Below are 6000 nucleotides of genomic sequence, written 5' to 3'. Positions count from 1 at the left end.
TCTTTTTGTCTTTAAAACTTCACATTTGACTTATGATGTGTCTTGGAGTTGGCCTCTTTGGGTTCCTCTTAATTGGGACACTCTGTGCTTCCTGGGTTTGTGTGACTCTTTCCCTCATTAAATTAGGGATGTTTTCTATCATTACTTTTTCAAACAGGTTTTCTATCCCTTGCTCCTCTTCTTCTCCTTCTGGTATCCTTATTATATGGATATTACTACATTTCATGTTGTCCTGCAGTTCCCTTAATGCCTCTTCATTCTTTTTGAGTGTTTTCTCATTTTCTTGCTCTTTCTGGGAGTTTTTTTCTACCTTGTCCTCCAGGTCACTGATTAGAACCTCTGCTTTATCTAGCCTGCTTTGGATTCCTCTACTGTGTTCTTCAGTTCAGAAACTGTATTCTTCATTTCCTCCTGGCTCAAGGAACTCAAAGTAAGTTCCTTGTAGCTTTCCTGTAGTTTTTGGTAATTCTCAGCGAGTTCATTGAGCTTCCTTATAACCATGGTTTGAACTCAATATTTGATAATTTACTTGCCTTTATTTCATTTAGCACTCTTTCTGGGGATTCCTCCTTTCCTTTTGATTGGGGATTGATTCTTTGTCTTCCCATCTGGGGGAGGCTCTTTTTGTTTGCTTCTGCTTCTTAAATTGATCTGTTTTGACTCCCTGTCTTTGTGGAGTGAAATTCTATGGTAGGAGACCTGTGTGATTCAGTGGTGCAGTTTCCTTGATCTCCTGAACTTGATGCTCTTGGGATGCCCTTTATGATGTTTATATTGGCTCTCTAGATGTAACTGGGTTTTTATTTTGGTTGGGTTGTTCTTTGGTGGGTCCTTCCCTCCCACTGATTGACAGAGGGTCACTCTGCCCACTATGTCTTGTATGCTATTGTGCAGGTGCACTGCTTTTTCTTTCTAGATCCGCCTCTGGTGATGTCATACGGTGACCTCATCTGAACTTAGGCAGCCTGTTGGAGACTTCCAGGGATTTACTGTCTATGGCTGACTCCTTCAGTTGTTAATCTACTCACTCTACACTCAGCAGTCAGGCTGAAGCACTTCAGGGTGGGCAGGGTCCCTCCTGGAGTCAGAACTGTTGTTTCTCCTCAGGCTGCTGCCACGCAGAGGGGATTGGTCTGCCTGAGCAAGATACCTGCTGCCATATGGGAATGACTCAGCACTGGAGTCCCAGTGTTTACTCTCTTAGTTTTCTCCCCAAAGCTTCTGTGTTCCTAATCTCTCCTCAGGCATCTCTATTCCACTCCTCCATCCTCTGCTGGAACCCAGGGTAAGTGGATGCAAATGAAGATTTATGCATTGACCCTTTAAACAGCTCTTTGCCTCTCCAGCTGTTCATCTCTGGCAGAGAGTAACCCTGCTGCTTTTTGTCATTGGTTTGTTATCTGTGTACTTTTTAGGCTCTAGTCCTCTTTGCTGGGGATCCCAGCTGAGGGTTTAGACCCCACACTTCTCAAGGGGATCCAACCAGCTGCTTAAGCATCCCTCTGGTGTCTCAGCTGCTGCCTTTGGCCATCCAGCCAGCCCTCTTGTGTCTCCACTACACTCCTCAGCAGTCAGGTTGTGATGAAGCTGATTTTTCTGTCTGTCCGAGGTTATAAGTCTTCTCTCTTATTACTGTTCAGTTGTTTGTTCTGGGTGAGTTCTCCATGATTTAGCTGTAATTCCAGATTGGTCCTGGGAGGAGGTTAGTGTGACTTCCACTCTCTCCTCCACCATCTTGAATCTACATACTACACATATTTTAAAAAATACTTTATTTATTTACTTTAGAGATAGGGAAAGGAAGGGAGATAGAGAGGAATAGAAACATCATTGGGTGAGAGATACATGGATCTCAGTTGCTTCTTGCTCACCTTCAGCTGGGGACCTGGCCTGCAACCCAGGCATGTGCTCTGACCAGTGACCTCTTTGTCCACAGGCCAGCTCTCAGTTCACTTAGCCACACCAGCAAGTGTCATATTATATTTTTAGTTAATACGACTCTTAATTAGTACTAATTGCTACTGTTAAATGTTGTTTAGTTTAAATGATGGAATTTATGTAACAGAAAGTAAACAATATATAATAATACAAAATTTCATATAAGCACTTATTTTTCATATTTGTGAAGCAGTATTTTAAAAGTAATAGCATACATGTGTATGATTATTTATTTTATATTCCCTTGGTTTTGGAGTGGTCTGGCATGGCATGACTGTGTCTTGGGTTGTCTTTCTAAAAAGTAGGTCATCTTATTTGTCACTCAGTATTATGCTTCTGAGATTCATCCATGTTGTGTCTCAGCAGTTTGGTTTTGTTACTGCTAAGTAGTATTCCATAGTTTGGATGTACCACTGGGTTTTTAAAAATCTACTCACTAGCTGGAGGACTTTCCTACTATTTCTAGTTTTGGGTGATTATGAATAATGCTGTTAGAAACATGTAGATATAGGATTTTGTATGAACATGTGTTTTAATTTTCTTACCAAGAACTGGAATTAATAGTTTTCATGGTAAATGTGTTGCAGATGGAGGTGGGGCCCAGGGTCCTGGCAGTTGCAAACAAAGAATTGGACTGACAACACAGATAAAGCAAAGCAGGTGGGAAAGTTATTAAAGAAAGTACATTTTCCAAGACAAGAGAATGGGCCATCTCTGGCCCAGGAATGACTCTTTTATTGAACAGTTACAAACTTGATAGGGTTTTACTTAAGGTTCACCTCATGCAATTTCCCACAGTCCTTTTTGATTACCCACTTGGGGAGGAAACCACAAATGGTAATTATTATCAGGTTTCAGAAGGCAATTCTCAGGAATCTGGATACTGACTGATGACAACTGTAGTATCTCAGGGTTTCCTGTTCCATCTCCTGCCCCAAATGGATGTCTCACTTTTTTAGAAACTCCCAAATTGTTTTCCAAGGTGGCTGTACCATTTTGCATTCCCCCAGCAATACGTGAGTTCCTCTGGATTCTAGATAGCACTTGATAATTTCATTTATATGTTTTTTTCCTTTTTCAGCTATTCTGAGACACGTATGGTATTTCATTATTTTAAAATTTCACAGTAGCCATTCTGATGGACATTCACAATGGCCTCAAATAGAACTGAGATAGAAAGAAAGAAAGAAAGAAAGAAAGAAAGAAAGAAAGAAAGAGCAAGCTCCTGTGAAACTGAAGGATGGGATTGGCGTGGAAAAGCTCCTGGGAAATGTGTGTAACTTTGTGCATATTCTGGGTAAAGAATCAGCTTTTGGCAGAAGATAAGTAGTCGGAGGGGCACCTACCAGACTCTCCCCTCTCCTGGAAACTCCCACCAAAGCCCTAAAATTTCTCCAGCAGAAAGAAGTGGGGGAGGGGAGGCAGGAACTCTTGTTCAGAAAGGTCTGTCTCAGAGGGTGGCAGCCATGAGAGCTCTGAGAGGGCAATCTGCTGTCCATCTTGTCCCCTGCTCTATCCCAGAACCAGGCTCACTGCCTGCCTCATAACAGGAGCTCAGGAGTTACTATGGAGTGAATGAATCAATGTCCAATCTAAGTTGCTCCCTTTCCCTATCCCTTTGTGAACATCCCTCAGAAGCAATGAATGCACTCCACCAGTCTGGGAGAGGTCCTCTTTACTCACCCAAGATCTAATCTGTGGCCCATCTGAGTTCATGTTTTATCACTACCTCTCACACTGGTCCACCCCACTGCCCCTCCCTTCCCACTGCATCTTCTCTGGCTACTGACACAGCCTCATAGCAACTCTTGCCTTCTAATCTATCTTGTTGGGAAACACCCTCTCTAGTTTTAGAAGCTGTAACCCCCCTATGGCTAAGGCTAAGTGAAAGACCTTAGGACCCTAAGCCACTAAGAAGACAAAGCTTATTCCCTGGCAGGGGTGCCTCCTCTGCCCCCTTTATTTCACCCTGCCTGGCCGGGTGACCAGCTGGTCACCCATTAGCCAATGGATGACCCATTAGCCAATGACAGGTAAGATTCCTCAAAAGAGGGATGACCTAACACAGGCACAGTTATAAGGGGACCCTCAGGGAAGGACTTGGGGACTATAGAAAAAGGGGGTGATGGACCCTTGCCCCCTCGGTTTTTACATAGCCTAAGTCCTCATTCTATCTGCAAGAAGTCTCCTAATCTCTTGGCTGCCTTACTTCCCCTGCCTGATTTAAGCCTGAAACAATGACAGAGGGTGGTGCATCCCTGTGCTGGAAAGGAGGGTTCCCCAGGGTGATCAGGCCTAAGAAAGAATATATAAAAATCCTGTGAAACCTGCTTTGGTAAGAATGTCCTCAATTTTCTGATAAGGGTCCAAGCATGAAATGAGTTTGTTTCCCAAAGTTTTATAGCCCTTTAGCTAACTAGCCTTTACTCAGAATAAGCCCTCATAGTTCTTTGTATGTTATCTATTGTTTGATCCTTACTGCCTAACAATGATTGATGAGCTTTATGTATGCACCCTGTATTCCTATGCAAATAAACCCAATAAAAGCCCATTGAGGAACAGGCTCCTGGTTCTTCTCCTTTGAGAGATCAGCCACCTTTCCTCCCCAAACAGATCATGTCTTGGTAGACTAATTTTCATCCGTGGTGGATGGGAGGGCTCTGTGGGTGGAGCCTCCCCCTCGGACTATACACACACTATCTTGTCTGCAGTGGATGCTGAATTTACAATCTCAACTCTTATCTGCATCACTCACACCCAAGCACCTGTACTAACTCCTAGGTGCTCATGAGAGAAAAGCCAGCAGACAGTCTGGCCCCAGCTCCCTTCCTACATCCCAGCACCTGCTGGCCCTCGGTGGGGCTTGAGGTTTTGGTTAGATTCCACTTTCACATCTTTTATCCTGACCTTTCTTTTTGAAGCCACATCCTATCCAGGCCATAAGACCCTTTGAGAGTCAGACTTGACTGGATTTGAACTCCAGTCCCCTTATTTTCTCACCAAGGGAACATTGACAGATTTCTGAACCTGAAACTCAATGTTCTCTTCTCTGGAATGGACAATACAAACACCTACCTTTTGTGCGGTTGTAAGGAGATGGTATGAATAAAAGACCTAGCACATACTAGGTGTTTAAAGAATAACAGATGTGATTTTAGGTAATTCCTGCCTGGAGTAAGAAAGAAACAAAGGTTAAAAATGGGGGTATAATGAAATAAATTTTTCTTCTCCCAGCCCCAAACTGGAGGATTATTCCCTAAAAACATCAGAGAAACAGCCTGGGAGAGATGGGTTTTAGGTGTGAGTATTGCTGCCTCTCATTCCACTCACCCTGTCTTTTGGGGGACCCCCAGCCTAATGGCTCACACACCTAAAGAGAAGCTGATCAGTCCAAGATTCTCCCCTGAGCTGTGTTTAGCCTCCTCCTCCCCTCTGGCCATCCTTCCTCCTCCGAAGAGAAGCCTCATGGGTTCAAAGACTAAGTGCACAATAAATAAAAAGCACAGCCAGTGAAGGAGGACTCTCATTCTCCACTGTGGACGATTGGGGTCAACTCGTGGGAGCTTCATGAAGGAGAAAAATATGCTCCTCACCAGCAGCTGCCTGTGGGCAATTCCTGAGGCAGGACTGGGCACAAGGCAGGGAAGGTGGGTAAAGAAAAGGTTAATGATAGTGGCTGTTCTTCTAAGAAGGGGACCCTCAAAACTTTTCCAAAGCCATGGACTTCTCAGAGGAGAAAGTTCCCTAGACTGATGGTGTTCCAGAAGGAAAAGCATGATTGTCAGGAAGGAGTGGAAGCAACACATGGGCTCTTTGATTCAATGTCCTCTCAGGTCCCCTTCATTCTGGGTCCTACAGCTGAGAAGGCCTTGGGGCTTCAAAGACTTTCAAGCTACTAGAAAAGCAAAATAAACAAAAGAAGCTCATATGTCAATAAAGCAAGTATTGAAGGAAAGTGAGGCTTTTAATACCAGACGATGCCAGCAGAAGGAGATGCATATGAAGCAGGGTCAGCTTTAGCGCAGCAGGTCCTCAAATAATGTGGATTCATCACAGTGTGGA

This window comes from Artibeus jamaicensis, unplaced genomic scaffold (assembly GCF_021234435.1).
Source record: "Artibeus jamaicensis isolate MK-2021 breed Jamaican fruit bat unplaced genomic scaffold, CSHL_Jam_final scaffold_286, whole genome shotgun sequence".
NCBI classification, from domain to species: domain Eukaryota; kingdom Metazoa; phylum Chordata; class Mammalia; order Chiroptera; family Phyllostomidae; genus Artibeus; species Artibeus jamaicensis.
This window is presented reverse-complemented; position numbering follows the sequence as displayed.